The sequence below is a fragment of the Giraffa tippelskirchi genome, chromosome X (genome assembly GCF_054371585.1).
Source record: "Giraffa tippelskirchi isolate mGirTip1 chromosome X, T2T-mGirTip1v1.2.pri, whole genome shotgun sequence".
In the NCBI taxonomy this organism is placed as follows: domain Eukaryota; kingdom Metazoa; phylum Chordata; class Mammalia; order Artiodactyla; family Giraffidae; genus Giraffa; species Giraffa tippelskirchi.
Window position 1 is genome coordinate 52,096,202 of NC_137289.1, and position 18,217 is coordinate 52,114,418.

Below are 18,217 nucleotides of genomic sequence, written 5' to 3' on the forward strand. Positions count from 1 at the left end.
AGAGATACCTGGAATACCAGGAAAGTTTGGCCTTGGAGTACAAAATGAAGCTGAGAAAAGCCCAATAGAGTTTTGACAAGAGAATGCACTGGTCATGGAAAACAACCTCTTCCAGCAGTACAAGAGATGACTCTATACATGGACATCACCGGACGGTCAATACCAAAATCATATTGATTGTATTCTTTGCAGCCAAAAGGGGAGAAGTTCTATACAGTCAGCAAAACAAGACCGGGAGCTGACTGTGGCTCAGATCATGAGTTCCTTAATGGAAAATTCAGGATTAAATTGAAGAAAGTAGGGAAAACAACTATGCCATTCAGGTATGACCTAAATCAATTCCCTTATGGTATACAGTGGAAGTGATGAATAGATTCAAGGGATTAGATCTGATAGAATGCCTGAAGAACTATGGATGGGGGTTCATAACATTTTACAGGAGATACTGATCAAAACCATCCCCGAGGTAAAGAAATGCAAAAAGGCAAAATGGTTGTCTGAGTAGGCCTTAAAAATAGCTGAGGAAAAAAAAGAAGGGAAAGGCAAAAGAGAAAAGGAAATGTAGAGTTCCAAAGAATAGCATCTGAATGTAGAGTTGCAAAGAATAGCAAGGACAGATGAGAAAGCCTTCTTAAGTGGACAATGCAAAGAAATAGAGGAAACCAATAGAATGGGAAAGACTAGAGATCACTTCAAGAAAACTGGAGATACCAAAGGAATATTTCATGCAAAGATGGGCACAATAAACGACAGAAACAGCAAGAGCCTAACAGAAACAGAAGATATTAGGAATACAGAGAAGAACTGTCCAAAAATGGTCTTAATTGCCGAATAACCACGATAGTGTGGTCATTCACTAGACCCAGACATCCTGGAATGTGAGGTCAAGTGGGCCTTAGGAAGCATTACTAAGAACACAGCCAGTGGATGTGATGGAATTCCAGGTAAAGATGAATGCTGTTAAAGTGCTGCACTTAATAGGCTAGCAAATTTGGAAAACTCAGCAGTGGCTGTAGGATAGGTAAAGTTCAGTTTTCATTCCAATCCCAAAGAAGGGCAATGCCAAAGAATGTACAAACTATGGTACACCTGTGCTCACTTCATATGCTACCAGGTGGCAGTAGTGGTAAAGAACCCGCCTGCCAGTGCAGGAAACATCAGCAAAACAGGTTCAATCCCTGGGTCAGGAAGATCCCCTGGAGGAGGGCATGGCAATCCAATCCAGTGTTCTTGCCTGGAGAATCCCTTGGACAGAGTGGCCTGGCAGGCTATGGTCCATAGTGTCGCAAAGAGTCAGATACAGCTGAAGCAACTTAGTACAGGTGTTTTTCTGGAATCCCCTTGCTCTTTCTATGACCCAATGGATGCTGGCAATTTGATCTCTGGTTCCTCTGCCTTTTCTAAATCCATTTGTGCATCTGGAAGTTCTCAGTTCACATACTAATGAACCCTAGCTTGATGGATTTTGAGCATGGCCTTGCTAGCATGTGAAATGATCTCGATTGTATGGTAGTTTGAACATTCTTTGGCCTTGCCCTTCTTTGGGATTGGGATGAAAACTGATTTTTCCAGTCCTGTGGCCACTGCTGAGTTTTCCAAATTTGCTGATATGTTGCGTGCAACACTTTAACAGCACCATCTTTTAGGATTTAAATAGCTCAGCTGGAATTCCATCACTTCCACTGACTTTCCATAATCATGTTTCCTAAGGCCCAATTGAATTCACACTGCAGGATGTCTGGCTGTAGGTTAGTAGCCACACCATCGTGGCTTTCTGGGTCACTACTATCTTTTTTGTATAGTTCTTATGTGTTTTTGCCACTTCTTAATCTCTTTTGCTTTTGTCAGGTCCTTGCTATTTCCGTCTTTCATTGTGCCCATCCTTGCATAAAATGTTCCCTTCATATCTTAGTTATCTTGAAGACATCTCTAGTCTTTACCATCTTATTGTCCTCTTCTTTTTTATTTTTTTTTGGCATTATTCACATAAGAAGGCTTATCCAAGACACTTTATTTGTAGGAAAAAGTGAAAAATGCATTTAGGAAAAAAAAATCATTAAAACATCTTAAAACCATATAATTTATGGAGAATAATTCTTAACATTTGAGTATATGTTTGTTTTTGAGACATTTTTCTATATAAATATGTGTTCGTCTTACAGCATAGTAATCAGGTGATGGCCTACTTATCATTTTATACAACTGCTTTCTTTGGAGCAATACCAGTGTAGGCTTCCTGGGTAGTGCTAGTGGTAGAAGAACCCATGTGCCGGTGCAGGAGAGCTGAGAGACAGAGGTTCGATCCCTGGGTCGGGAAGATGCCTTCGAGGAGGTCATGGCAAGCCATATCACTATTCTTGCCTGGAGAATCCCATGGACAGAGGAGCCTGGTGGGCTAGAGTCCATGGGTTCACAAAGAGTCACAAATAATATAGGCCCACGTAATCATAAAAATAGGAATAGAAACACCAATGGCCAATTTAGGTATGATAATTCTAAGAATTGTTAATTATTTTTGCTGACTCCCTCAGTTCCCCACTCTTTTGTAAGTGCTAAACCTGTAGTTGCTCATTAAACTCTCACTACAATCTATGAGGAGGAGCTACTGTTGCCCAACTTGAAACATCAAGGAAATGAGGCACATTGAGGGCAGGGCTAAGCAGTCACAAGACTAAGATGTGAACAGATTCTAGGGCCTGCTGTGCCCCACATCTAACTTCTTCTCATCTGGTAAGACTCATTGTCATCAGGGCACACAACTCTTTGGAAAACCATACACAAAAACGAATTAAAAATGAACTAAAGACTTAAGTGTAAGGCCAGAAATTATAAAACTGTTTGATGAAAACATAGGCAGAACACTCTATGCCATAAATCGTAGCAAGATCCTCTTGGACCTGCCTCTTAAACTAATGGAAATAAAAGCAGAACTTAACAAATGCAACCTAATAAAACTTAAAAGATTTTGCACAGCAAGGGAAACTATAAACAAAATGAAAAGTTAGCCCTCAGAATGGGAGCAAAAAGTATTCCAAACAAAAAAACCGACAGAGGACAAATCTCCAAAATATATAAGCCTCTCAGTCAGTTCAATATCAGAAATACAAACAAGCCAATCACAAAAATAGGCAGAAGACTGAAACAGCCACTTCTCCAAAAAAGACATGCAGATGGCCAATAAACACACGAAAAGATGCTCTACATTGCTCATTATTAGAGAAATGCAAATCAAAACTACAGTGAACTACTACCTCATACCAGTCAGAATGGCTATCATGAAAAAATCTATAAACAATAAATGCTGGAGAAGATGTGGAGAAAAGGGAACCCTCTTGCACTGTTGGTGGGAATGTAAATTGATACAGCCACTATGGGGAGCAGTATGGAGATTCCTGAAAAAAACTAAGAATAAAACTATCATATGATCCAGCAGTTCCACTACTGGGCGTATACCCTGCCTGAGAAACTCACAACTCAAACAGAAACATGTAGCCTAATGTTTACTGCAGCACTATTTACGATAGCCAGGACACAGAAGCAACCTAGATATCTGTCAATGGATCAATAGACAAAGAAGTAGTGGTACATATATACAATGGAATATTACTCAGCCATAAAAGGGAACAAATTTGAGTCAGTCATAATGAGGTAGATGAACCTAGAGACTATTATACAGAATGACATAAGTCACAGAAAACCAAATATAGTATATTAAAGCATATATATGAAATCTAGACAAATGGCACTGATGAACCTATTTGCAGGGAAGGAATGGAGAAACAGAATAGAGAATGGACTTGAGGACATAGCAGGGGAATGAGAGGGTGAGATGAATTGAAAATGTAGCACTTATATATACATATGTGTGTGTATATATGTATGTGTGTGTGTGTGTGTGTGTGTGTGTATACACACACTACCATGTGTAGAAGAAATAGCTAGTGAGAAGTTGCTATATAACACAGGGAACCCAGACTGGAGCTTTGTATGAACTAAAAGGGCAGGATGGGGGGAGGGGATTGGAGAGGGAGAGGATATATATACATAGTTACAACTGATTTGTAACGTTGTATGGCAGAAGCCAGCACTACATTGTAATGCAATTATCCTCCATTTAAAAATTTTAAATGTCAAACTGAGGTCCGATATTTTCCTCCAATTTAACAGCAAGAAATTTGAAGCATTGATATTAATCATTTTGGTTGTTATTGGAGGGGAATCTTCTTGTTATATGGAGGAAGGGGCTTCCTCAACCTCTCATCTCTCTTCCTGTCCCTGAAAAATATTACCGTTCTAAAGACTTTTCTGGGGATGTAGTAAGAATGTTGGAGAAGGAAATGGCAACCCACTCCGGTGTTCTTGACTGGAGAATCCCCGGGACGGAGGAGCCTGGTGAGCTGCCGTCTATGGGGTCGCACAGAGTCGGACACGACTGATGCGACTTAGCAGCAGCAGCAGTAAGAATGTACTTGCTTCCCTGCCATTTTAACATTTGCAAGAACGATAGACATCTGAAAAATAAATAATATCATAAAGAGCAGAAAAGCAACATTTCCCCAAAACATAAAACCCAAAAAACACCTGTTGAATGTTTTTATCTGCATTTCATTGTTCAAGAATGCATTATATTCTTTCTTATGCAGGCATTTATATATTTATGCATGTAGGCATGTGTTTGTATACTGATCTACAAAAGGTAAGATCTCATTTTAGTTTTTCATCCCTCCTATCACTATAATGGGTTGACATATGTCCTGAAAAAGACATGTCCAAACCACAATTCCTGAACCTGCGATGAGACCATTTTGGGGAATAAGGTCTGTGGCATGAAACTACGGATCTTGACATGAAATCATCCTGTATTTAGGGTAGACTCTACATCTAATGATTCGTGTCCTACAAGAAAAAGGAGAGAGGGAGAGCATTGTGACCTCACTAGCCCTTTTGAGATTGCTACAGCACCGCCCCCAAGATTAGGCTTCCCTGATAGCTCCGTTTGTAAAGAATCTGTCTGAAGTGCGGGAGACCTGGGTTCGATCCCTGGGTTGGGAAGATCCCCTGGAGAAGGGAAAAGCTACCCACTCCAGTATTCTGGCCTGGAGAATTCCATGGACTGTATAGTCCACGGGGTCGCAAAGAGTCAGACACGCGTAAACGACTCGCACTGTGCAGGAGAGAGGAGGGTCTGCTCGGAGCCCCGAGAAGTGCGCAGGCGCGACCCCACAGCAAAGGTCAAATGGAAGTCCCTTTGCTGAGGCGTCATCCCGGAAGAAGCGTCGGTCTTCGTGGAGTGGTTGCCTGGGCACCTCAGCCGTCTCAGGCTTAGCTGCTCAGAACTAAGGGATTCTCCTCACCTGGGAACAGGGAGGAATGGAACTTGGCGCCTGCCGTCTGCCTCACTAGAGAGCCCTGCGCCCACCATCTGCTGTACGGCAACGGCTGTCAGTGCCTGGGAGCAGTCAAGGTTCGTTTGCTTCCTTTCAGGGTACTTGTCTTTAACACGGACAAATACACCGGCTTCTGGGGTCGAACTGTTTACCTGGCCCACAGAGCCTTTTTACTTAAAGACATTTGAGGTTCCCAATCCTGGAATTCTGGCATTGATGTTGAATACACCTTTATTAGCATATTAAAATGGCTGTACCCAAAGACACCATCCCTTCCTTGTTGGAATGCCAGTGCCACATCTGTATGGAAATCCTCACTGAGCCTGTGACACTGCCTTGCAACCACACGCTCTGTAAAACATGCTTCGAATTGACTATGGAGAAGACAAGTTTGCGCTGTCCTTTCTGTCGCCGCTGGGTCTCTTCGTGGACTCGGTACCACAACCGAAAAAATTCTCTTGTCAATATGGAACTGTGGGAGATAATTCAAAAACACTATCCAGAGGAATGCCGGCTTAGACTCTCTGGGCAACAATCAGAGGAAATCGTTGATGACTATCAGCCAGTTTGTCTATCAAGTCAGCCTGCGGAATTAAGCAGAGAATATGAAGAGGAGAGAAGCAAGATGGAGGCAGAGCAACGAGCCATTCAGGAGGAAGAAAACAAAGCCAGTGAAGAATACATACGGAGATTACTGGCAGAGGAGGAGGAAGAGGAAGAGGGACAGGCAGAAAAAAGGCACAGAGAGATGGAAGAACAACTGAAAAGTGATGAAGCGCTGGCAAGAAGGCTAAGCCTTAATATTAGCAATGTCTGTGAGGAAAGTGTCTCGGCTTTCCGCTCGGATTCCAAAGAATCTACTCCCGTCACAACCGAGTCACCAAGGAAAAGGAAGCGCAAACAAAAACACACTGGTGATATTCAGAAGTGTTTGTCACCGAATTCTCAACTTGAGTCAGCGTCACAGTCTGAAGTTGTAGAAGACAGGAAAACCTCCAGATGCAAGGCAACTGACAGCAGTGATAGGAAGAACCCTATGTGGCAAGACACAGAAATTGAGGAAGATATGCCAGCACTTTCTCCTCAAATATGCCTTGAAGTTCAAAAGCAAGATGCAGAAGCTTCAGTGGTGTCACCTAGACCTCAGTTATGTGCCAGTGGTGGAGAACGGTACCTTGAAGGAAAAGTCAAAACAAAACAAAGCAGTCATGAAAGAGAGGTATGTGTCATCAGTCATGAAGAACCTAAAGCTGGAATTTCCTCTTCTGGAGAAGCTGCAATTAAGCCTTATGGCAAAACAGAGAGTGGATGTACAGTGTCAGATACGATGAAGACACTGAAAAATAACACAGTTGTGACAGAAAATGAGGAGTCTCATCTACTGACCAGTAAAGATATCTCCAGAGCAAAAAACCAGAAGTCTTTGTCTGAAGCAGTCAGCGATCCATGCCGTTCTAGAAAAAGAAGAAAAAATGTTCCTCGGCGCATCCTCAGACCAAGAGTAAACAAGTCCACTTCATCCCAACACTGATAGATTTGGAACGTCTATTTTTTGACAGACATAAACAAGAAGAACAGGATAGGTTATTAGCATTGCAACTTCAGCAAGAGGTGAACCAAGAACAAATGAGGCCAGCCTGGCTAAATGGATCCCCAGATGAATATCAGTTACGGGCTACCTCATCACCTCTAGGCAAATTACTAAATGGACACAGGAAGAATGCCAAAGAGAGAAGCTTCAAAAGACAAACTGATCTAGAGCATCCAGTACCTCACAGAGCCTCAAAAAGTGAAAATTAGCAACCTTCTTTTAAGTTCCAGTTGTAACATTGTTCAGTTAATGCAAGAAAGTTCAAGTTCTATTATAGATACTTGTACATAAAACGACTCATGGCCTACAGCCTGGGAGGTCAAGGAAAAGTATCTTTCAGATGTTTCACAGATATACAACGTAATGCTTGGGTAAGAAGAGTGTTTACAACCTGGTAAAGCTGGATTGTGAAGCTCTATCATAGATCCTTTATAAATTTTTCGTTAGTGCTGCTCTGTGGGCACACTCAATTGTCCCTAATTAAAGGCCTGTGTGATTACAGGGGCAGAGTATACAGATGTGTTTCTGCCAAACCCAGTTGTAAGCAAGAGTTCCACTCCCTTCATTTTTTAATAACTGTGATGGGCTAAGTTTAAGTTGACGGTCCTTATGGATATAAAAATGCCTTGGCCAGCTCCCAAGAAATCTTAATGTCCATGCGTTTCCCCCCAAAATGCATATTTTAGTGCCTTTGAGCACTTTTTTGTCCTGACTAGTAATCAGAGCAACATTATAATATACCAAGTAACTAAGGAAGCCAGGCAGAGTTTAAAATCTGTTTTCTTGCAACTTTCTCATTATATTTCCAGAGCACTTGAAATGTATCTTCCCCAACACTAATTTCCATCTCTAGTTTAATTGCTTTCAGTATTACAGCATTTTCTTTGACTTCAAATGGGTTAAATCGTGAAGTCAGAAAAATCAGACTTTTCTGGAAAATGATGACCTAGCTGAGAGAAAGGAGAGTTGATGCAAAAGGAGTTAATCTTGGCTTGAGACTGGGTGGGTTAGATTGAGAATTTGGAAGTACTGGAACCGAGTGGATGATAGACAACTGGGTCTAGGATGGAGTAGCAGGTGGAGTTTGGCAATGTATTCTTTCTTGTCTTTTCTTTGCTAAATGACACAGAAAGCACGTGCGTTTTACTGCTTTTCACACCATACTATGTAATCTGCTATTCCAAAACACAAAATGGGAATTTACTGTAGCAGAGTTATGTCGTAGTATCCTGTGTGGTAGAACCTGACTAAACATTTTGTTTCCTTATGTTGTCATTTGTATTGATACTGACTCTTATTTGTGTATATGCACAAAAATGGAAAGGATGATACTTGGATTTTGCCCTACCTTAGCCCTGAAAGTTAAATCAAAGAGCAGCAATTTCACTTGTGAAATTTAACTTAGAGACTGTTAAACTTTTATTTCATTAATATGAAAAACTGGGAGCGAAAAGCAACAGTTTTAACAGCATTTCTGCTCATGTCTACTTTGCCATCCTTTTAAGGTAATAATACAATAAAATGTCCTAGAGCTAATAATTCTAGCTTAAGTTTGTCAATGATTTTATACATTATTACGCTTTTTGCCTCAAAATTACATAACTGAAATTCTGTAATCCTTGCATATTTGATGACATATACTTCAGTATGGATTGGGTGATAATGGGTAGAATTCTGAAGCTAATTTAAACTTTAATTTCCCCTTTCTCATAAAGGATTGTCCCCTGAGTGATGATTGTGCTGAAATGAAGTGTAGTTAGAAACTAACCAAATTTGTCTAAAATAGACTAAAATCTCTTTTATTCAGACCAATACTTTTTAAACCTGTTTTGCTTTACATTTTAAGGACTCCTTGAATGTATTTATTTATTTATTTATTTTATCATTTATTCATTTTTTGAGTCCTTTTTTTTTTTTTAACATTTAGAGGACTCCTTGAATTTAAAGTTTTGTAATTACATCTTCCTGGAGTAGTCCATGACCAAAAAAGGTATAAAACTAGATAAAAGGGGAAAACTGCTTTTTAATATGTGCTTAGTCGTGTAACCTATATTTCACCAAAGATTTCCCCATTGAGTCCTGTAGCCTCCAGAACATGTCTGAATCCTAATTTATTTCAGTACTCACATTTCACTCTGTCCAGGGTAGCAAATGTTTTAGATGTAATGAGCCATATTATTTTCAAATTATAATATTTAAAATGTTAAAAACAGTATTACAAAATAATCATTAAATCTTGCTTGACAAGGCAGGAGTAAGTACTTACAAATTATATGGAGTGAGTTCTCATGATATTGAAGCATTCCCAGAGACGTTCTAGAACTAACACATGAAAAAGATGTCCATTCCTTCATAGGGGATTGGAATGCAAAAGGAGGAAGTCAAGAGATACCTGGAATACCAGGAAAGTTTGGCCTTGGAGTACAAAATGAAGCTGAGAAAAGCCCAATAGAGTTTTGACAAGAGAATGCACTGGTCATGGAAAACAACCTCTTCCAGCAGTACAAGAGATGACTCTATACATGGACATCACCGGACGGTCAATACCAAAATCATATTGATTGTATTCTTTGCAGCCAAAAGGGGAGAAGTTCTATACAGTCAGCAAAACAAGACCGGGAGCTGACTGTGGCTCAGATCATGAGTTCCTTAATGGAAAATTCAGGATTAAATTGAAGAAAGTAGGGAAAACAACTATGCCATTCAGGTATGACCTAAATCAATTCCCTTATGGTATACAGTGGAAGTGATGAATAGATTCAAGGGATTAGATCTGATAGAATGCCTGAAGAACTATGGATGGGGGTTCATAACATTTTACAGGAGATACTGATCAAAACCATCCCCGAGGTAAAGAAATGCAAAAAGGCAAAATGGTTGTCTGAGTAGGCCTTAAAAATAGCTGAGGAAAAAAAAGAAGGGAAAGGCAAAAGAGAAAAGGAAATGTAGAGTTCCAAAGAATAGCATCTGAATGTAGAGTTGCAAAGAATAGCAAGGACAGATGAGAAAGCCTTCTTAAGTGGACAATGCAAAGAAATAGAGGAAACCAATAGAATGGGAAAGACTAGAGATCACTTCAAGAAAACTGGAGATACCAAAGGAATATTTCATGCAAAGATGGGCACAATAAACGACAGAAACAGCAAGAGCCTAACAGAAACAGAAGATATTAGGAATACAGAGAAGAACTGTCCAAAAATGGTCTTAATTGCCGAATAACCACGATAGTGTGGTCATTCACTAGACCCAGACATCCTGGAATGTGAGGTCAAGTGGGCCTTAGGAAGCATTACTAAGAACACAGCCAGTGGATGTGATGGAATTCCAGGTAAAGATGAATGCTGTTAAAGTGCTGCACTTAATAGGCTAGCAAATTTGGAAAACTCAGCAGTGGCTGTAGGATAGGTAAAGTTCAGTTTTCATTCCAATCCCAAAGAAGGGCAATGCCAAAGAATGTACAAACTATGGTACACCTGTGCTCACTTCATATGCTACCAGGTGGCAGTAGTGGTAAAGAACCCGCCTGCCAGTGCAGGAAACATCAGCAAAACAGGTTCAATCCCTGGGTCAGGAAGATCCCCTGGAGGAGGGCATGGCAATCCAATCCAGTGTTCTTGCCTGGAGAATCCCTTGGACAGAGTGGCCTGGCAGGCTATGGTCCATAGTGTCGCAAAGAGTCAGATACAGCTGAAGCAACTTAGTACAGGTGTTTTTCTGGAATCCCCTTGCTCTTTCTATGACCCAATGGATGCTGGCAATTTGATCTCTGGTTCCTCTGCCTTTTCTAAATCCATTTGTGCATCTGGAAGTTCTCAGTTCACATACTAATGAACCCTAGCTTGATGGATTTTGAGCATGGCCTTGCTAGCATGTGAAATGATCTCGATTGTATGGTAGTTTGAACATTCTTTGGCCTTGCCCTTCTTTGGGATTGGGATGAAAACTGATTTTTCCAGTCCTGTGGCCACTGCTGAGTTTTCCAAATTTGCTGATATGTTGCGTGCAACACTTTAACAGCACCATCTTTTAGGATTTAAATAGCTCAGCTGGAATTCCATCACTTCCACTGACTTTCCATAATCATGTTTCCTAAGGCCCAATTGAATTCACACTGCAGGATGTCTGGCTGTAGGTTAGTAGCCACACCATCGTGGCTTTCTGGGTCACTACTATCTTTTTTGTATAGTTCTTATGTGTTTTTGCCACTTCTTAATCTCTTTTGCTTTTGTCAGGTCCTTGCTATTTCCGTCTTTCATTGTGCCCATCCTTGCATAAAATGTTCCCTTCATATCTTAGTTATCTTGAAGACATCTCTAGTCTTTACCATCTTATTGTCCTCTTCTTTTTTATTTTTTTTTGGCATTATTCACATAAGAAGGCTTATCCAAGACACTTTATTTGTAGGAAAAAGTGAAAAATGCATTTAGGAAAAAAAAATCATTAAAACATCTTAAAACCATATAATTTATGGAGAATAATTCTTAACATTTGAGTATATGTTTGTTTTTGAGACATTTTTCTATATAAATATGTGTTCGTCTTACAGCATAGTAATCAGGTGATGGCCTACTTATCATTTTATACAACTGCTTTCTTTGGAGCAATACCAGTGTAGGCTTCCTGGGTAGTGCTAGTGGTAGAAGAACCCATGTGCCGGTGCAGGAGAGCTGAGAGACAGAGGTTCGATCCCTGGGTCGGGAAGATGCCTTCGAGGAGGTCATGGCAAGCCATATCACTATTCTTGCCTGGAGAATCCCATGGACAGAGGAGCCTGGTGGGCTAGAGTCCATGGGTTCACAAAGAGTCACAAATAATATAGGCCCACGTAATCATAAAAATAGGAATAGAAACACCAATGGCCAATTTAGGTATGATAATTCTAAGAATTGTTAATTATTTTTGCTGACTCCCTCAGTTCCCCACTCTTTTGTAAGTGCTAAACCTGTAGTTGCTCATTAAACTCTCACTACAATCTATGAGGAGGAGCTACTGTTGCCCAACTTGAAACATCAAGGAAATGAGGCACATTGAGGGCAGGGCTAAGCAGTCACAAGACTAAGATGTGAACAGATTCTAGGGCCTGCTGTGCCCCACATCTAACTTCTTCTCATCTGGTAAGACTCATTGTCATCAGGGCACACAACTCTTTGGAAAACCATACACAAAAACGAATTAAAAATGAACTAAAGACTTAAGTGTAAGGCCAGAAATTATAAAACTGTTTGATGAAAACATAGGCAGAACACTCTATGCCATAAATCGTAGCAAGATCCTCTTGGACCTGCCTCTTAAACTAATGGAAATAAAAGCAGAACTTAACAAATGCAACCTAATAAAACTTAAAAGATTTTGCACAGCAAGGGAAACTATAAACAAAATGAAAAGTTAGCCCTCAGAATGGGAGCAAAAAGTATTCCAAACAAAAAAACCGACAGAGGACAAATCTCCAAAATATATAAGCCTCTCAGTCAGTTCAATATCAGAAATACAAACAAGCCAATCACAAAAATAGGCAGAAGACTGAAACAGCCACTTCTCCAAAAAAGACATGCAGATGGCCAATAAACACACGAAAAGATGCTCTACATTGCTCATTATTAGAGAAATGCAAATCAAAACTACAGTGAACTACTACCTCATACCAGTCAGAATGGCTATCATGAAAAAATCTATAAACAATAAATGCTGGAGAAGATGTGGAGAAAAGGGAACCCTCTTGCACTGTTGGTGGGAATGTAAATTGATACAGCCACTATGGGGAGCAGTATGGAGATTCCTGAAAAAAACTAAGAATAAAACTATCATATGATCCAGCAGTTCCACTACTGGGCGTATACCCTGCCTGAGAAACTCACAACTCAAACAGAAACATGTAGCCTAATGTTTACTGCAGCACTATTTACGATAGCCAGGACACAGAAGCAACCTAGATATCTGTCAATGGATCAATAGACAAAGAAGTAGTGGTACATATATACAATGGAATATTACTCAGCCATAAAAGGGAACAAATTTGAGTCAGTCATAATGAGGTAGATGAACCTAGAGACTATTATACAGAATGACATAAGTCACAGAAAACCAAATATAGTATATTAAAGCATATATATGAAATCTAGACAAATGGCACTGATGAACCTATTTGCAGGGAAGGAATGGAGAAACAGAATAGAGAATGGACTTGAGGACATAGCAGGGGAATGAGAGGGTGAGATGAATTGAAAATGTAGCACTTATATATACATATGTGTGTGTATATATGTATGTGTGTGTGTGTGTGTGTGTGTGTGTATACACACACTACCATGTGTAGAAGAAATAGCTAGTGAGAAGTTGCTATATAACACAGGGAACCCAGACTGGAGCTTTGTATGAACTAAAAGGGCAGGATGGGGGGAGGGGATTGGAGAGGGAGAGGATATATATACATAGTTACAACTGATTTGTAACGTTGTATGGCAGAAGCCAGCACTACATTGTAATGCAATTATCCTCCATTTAAAAATTTTAAATGTCAAACTGAGGTCCGATATTTTCCTCCAATTTAACAGCAAGAAATTTGAAGCATTGATATTAATCATTTTGGTTGTTATTGGAGGGGAATCTTCTTGTTATATGGAGGAAGGGGCTTCCTCAACCTCTCATCTCTCTTCCTGTCCCTGAAAAATATTACCGTTCTAAAGACTTTTCTGGGGATGTAGTAAGAATGTTGGAGAAGGAAATGGCAACCCACTCCGGTGTTCTTGACTGGAGAATCCCCGGGACGGAGGAGCCTGGTGAGCTGCCGTCTATGGGGTCGCACAGAGTCGGACACGACTGATGCGACTTAGCAGCAGCAGCAGTAAGAATGTACTTGCTTCCCTGCCATTTTAACATTTGCAAGAACGATAGACATCTGAAAAATAAATAATATCATAAAGAGCAGAAAAGCAACATTTCCCCAAAACATAAAACCCAAAAAACACCTGTTGAATGTTTTTATCTGCATTTCATTGTTCAAGAATGCATTATATTCTTTCTTATGCAGGCATTTATATATTTATGCATGTAGGCATGTGTTTGTATACTGATCTACAAAAGGTAAGATCTCATTTTAGTTTTTCATCCCTCCTATCACTATAATGGGTTGACATATGTCCTGAAAAAGACATGTCCAAACCACAATTCCTGAACCTGCGATGAGACCATTTTGGGGAATAAGGTCTGTGGCATGAAACTACGGATCTTGACATGAAATCATCCTGTATTTAGGGTAGACTCTACATCTAATGATTCGTGTCCTACAAGAAAAAGGAGAGAGGGAGAGCATTGTGACCTCACTAGCCCTTTTGAGATTGCTACAGCACCGCCCCCAAGATTAGGCTTCCCTGATAGCTCCGTTTGTAAAGAATCTGTCTGAAGTGCGGGAGACCTGGGTTCGATCCCTGGGTTGGGAAGATCCCCTGGAGAAGGGAAAAGCTACCCACTCCAGTATTCTGGCCTGGAGAATTCCATGGACTGTATAGTCCACGGGGTCGCAAAGAGTCAGACACGCGTAAACGACTCGCACTGTGCAGGAGAGAGGAGGGTCTGCTCGGAGCCCCGAGAAGTGCGCAGGCGCGACCCCACAGCAAAGGTCAAATGGAAGTCCCTTTGCTGAGGCGTCATCCCGGAAGAAGCGTCGGTCTTCGTGGAGTGGTTGCCTGGGCACCTCAGCCGTCTCAGGCTTAGCTGCTCAGAACTAAGGGATTCTCCTCACCTGGGAACAGGGAGGAATGGAACTTGGCGCCTGCCGTCTGCCTCACTAGAGAGCCCTGCGCCCACCATCTGCTGTACGGCAACGGCTGTCAGTGCCTGGGAGCAGTCAAGGTTCGTTTGCTTCCTTTCAGGGTACTTGTCTTTAACACGGACAAATACACCGGCTTCTGGGGTCGAACTGTTTACCTGGCCCACAGAGCCTTTTTACTTAAAGACATTTGAGGTTCCCAATCCTGGAATTCTGGCATTGATGTTGAATACACCTTTATTAGCATATTAAAATGGCTGTACCCAAAGACACCATCCCTTCCTTGTTGGAATGCCAGTGCCACATCTGTATGGAAATCCTCACTGAGCCTGTGACACTGCCTTGCAACCACACGCTCTGTAAAACATGCTTCGAATTGACTATGGAGAAGACAAGTTTGCGCTGTCCTTTCTGTCGCCGCTGGGTCTCTTCGTGGACTCGGTACCACAACCGAAAAAATTCTCTTGTCAATATGGAACTGTGGGAGATAATTCAAAAACACTATCCAGAGGAATGCCGGCTTAGACTCTCTGGGCAACAATCAGAGGAAATCGTTGATGACTATCAGCCAGTTTGTCTATCAAGTCAGCCTGCGGAATTAAGCAGAGAATATGAAGAGGAGAGAAGCAAGATGGAGGCAGAGCAACGAGCCATTCAGGAGGAAGAAAACAAAGCCAGTGAAGAATACATACGGAGATTACTGGCAGAGGAGGAGGAAGAGGAAGAGGGACAGGCAGAAAAAAGGCACAGAGAGATGGAAGAACAACTGAAAAGTGATGAAGCGCTGGCAAGAAGGCTAAGCCTTAATATTAGCAATGTCTGTGAGGAAAGTGTCTCGGCTTTCCGCTCGGATTCCAAAGAATCTACTCCCGTCACAACCGAGTCACCAAGGAAAAGGAAGCGCAAACAAAAACACACTGGTGATATTCAGAAGTGTTTGTCACCGAATTCTCAACTTGAGTCAGCGTCACAGTCTGAAGTTGTAGAAGACAGGAAAACCTCCAGATGCAAGGCAACTGACAGCAGTGATAGGAAGAACCCTATGTGGCAAGACACAGAAATTGAGGAAGATATGCCAGCACTTTCTCCTCAAATATGCCTTGAAGTTCAAAAGCAAGATGCAGAAGCTTCAGTGGTGTCACCTAGACCTCAGTTATGTGCCAGTGGTGGAGAACGGTACCTTGAAGGAAAAGTCAAAACAAAACAAAGCAGTCATGAAAGAGAGGTATGTGTCATCAGTCATGAAGAACCTAAAGCTGGAATTTCCTCTTCTGGAGAAGCTGCAATTAAGCCTTATGGCAAAACAGAGAGTGGATGTACAGTGTCAGATACGATGAAGACACTGAAAAATAACACAGTTGTGACAGAAAATGAGGAGTCTCATCTACTGACCAGTAAAGATATCTCCAGAGCAAAAAACCAGAAGTCTTTGTCTGAAGCAGTCAGCGATCCATGCCGTTCTAGAAAAAGAAGAAAAAATGTTCCTCGGCGCATCCTCAGACCAAGAGTAAACAAGTCCACTTCATCCCAACACTGATAGATTTGGAACGTCTATTTTTTGACAGACATAAACAAGAAGAACAGGATAGGTTATTAGCATTGCAACTTCAGCAAGAGGTGAACCAAGAACAAATGAGGCCAGCCTGGCTAAATGGATCCCCAGATGAATATCAGTTACGGGCTACCTCATCACCTCTAGGCAAATTACTAAATGGACACAGGAAGAATGCCAAAGAGAGAAGCTTCAAAAGACAAACTGATCTAGAGCATCCAGTACCTCACAGAGCCTCAAAAAGTGAAAATTAGCAACCTTCTTTTAAGTTCCAGTTGTAACATTGTTCAGTTAATGCAAGAAAGTTCAAGTTCTATTATAGATACTTGTACATAAAACGACTCATGGCCTACAGCCTGGGAGGTCAAGGAAAAGTATCTTTCAGATGTTTCACAGATATACAACGTAATGCTTGGGTAAGAAGAGTGTTTACAACCTGGTAAAGCTGGATTGTGAAGCTCTATCATAGATCCTTTATAAATTTTTCGTTAGTGCTGCTCTGTGGGCACACTCAATTGTCCCTAATTAAAGGCCTGTGTGATTACAGGGGCAGAGTATACAGATGTGTTTCTGCCAAACCCAGTTGTAAGCAAGAGTTCCACTCCCTTCATTTTTTAATAACTGTGATGGGCTAAGTTTAAGTTGACGGTCCTTATGGATATAAAAATGCCTTGGCCAGCTCCCAAGAAATCTTAATGTCCATGCGTTTCCCCCCAAAATGCATATTTTAGTGCCTTTGAGCACTTTTTTGTCCTGACTAGTAATCAGAGCAACATTATAATATACCAAGTAACTAAGGAAGCCAGGCAGAGTTTAAAATCTGTTTTCTTGCAACTTTCTCATTATATTTCCAGAGCACTTGAAATGTATCTTCCCCAACACTAATTTCCATCTCTAGTTTAATTGCTTTCAGTATTACAGCATTTTCTTTGACTTCAAATGGGTTAAATCGTGAAGTCAGAAAAATCAGACTTTTCTGGAAAATGATGACCTAGCTGAGAGAAAGGAGAGTTGATGCAAAAGGAGTTAATCTTGGCTTGAGACTGGGTGGGTTAGATTGAGAATTTGGAAGTACTGGAACCGAGTGGATGATAGACAACTGGGTCTAGGATGGAGTAGCAGGTGGAGTTTGGCAATGTATTCTTTCTTGTCTTTTCTTTGCTAAATGACACAGAAAGCACGTGCGTTTTACTGCTTTTCACACCATACTATGTAATCTGCTATTCCAAAACACAAAATGGGAATTTACTGTAGCAGAGTTATGTCGTAGTATCCTGTGTGGTAGAACCTGACTAAACATTTTGTTTCCTTATGTTGTCATTTGTATTGATACTGACTCTTATTTGTGTATATGCACAAAAATGGAAAGGATGATACTTGGATTTTGCCCTACCTTAGCCCTGAAAGTTAAATCAAAGAGCAGCAATTTCACTTGTGAAATTTAACTTAGAGACTGTTAAACTTTTATTTCATTAATATGAAAAACTGGGAGCGAAAAGCAACAGTTTTAACAGCATTTCTGCTCATGTCTACTTTGCCATCCTTTTAAGGTAATAATACAATAAAATGTCCTAGAGCTAATAATTCTAGCTTAAGTTTGTCAATGATTTTATACATTATTACGCTTTTTGCCTCAAAATTACATAACTGAAATTCTGTAATCCTTGCATATTTGATGACATATACTTCAGTATGGATTGGGTGATAATGGGTAGAATTCTGAAGCTAATTTAAACTTTAATTTCCCCTTTCTCATAAAGGATTGTCCCCTGAGTGATGATTGTGCTGAAATGAAGTGTAGTTAGAAACTAACCAAATTTGTCTAAAATAGACTAAAATCTCTTTTATTCAGACCAATACTTTTTAAACCTGTTTTGCTTTACATTTTAAGGACTCCTTGAATGTATTTATTTATTTATTTA

At 40.6% G+C, this 18,217-nt stretch overlaps 2 pseudogenes across 2 annotated transcripts; both read left to right on the forward strand.

The window, feature by feature from the left end:
• The first annotated feature begins 1,185 nt into the window (after positions 1 to 1,185).
• On the forward strand, positions 1,186 to 8,514 carry LOC145535559 (E3 ubiquitin-protein ligase RNF168 pseudogene; annotated as a pseudogene). Its single transcript, XR_014075470.1, has one exon. The product of XR_014075470.1 is annotated as an E3 ubiquitin-protein ligase RNF168 pseudogene (transcript).
• A 2,033-nt stretch (positions 8,515 to 10,547) lies between these two features.
• LOC145535563 (E3 ubiquitin-protein ligase RNF168 pseudogene) lies at positions 10,548 to 17,876 on the forward strand (annotated as a pseudogene). Its single transcript, XR_014075473.1, has one exon. The product of XR_014075473.1 is annotated as an E3 ubiquitin-protein ligase RNF168 pseudogene (transcript).
• Positions 17,877 to 18,217: the final 341 nt, after the last annotated feature.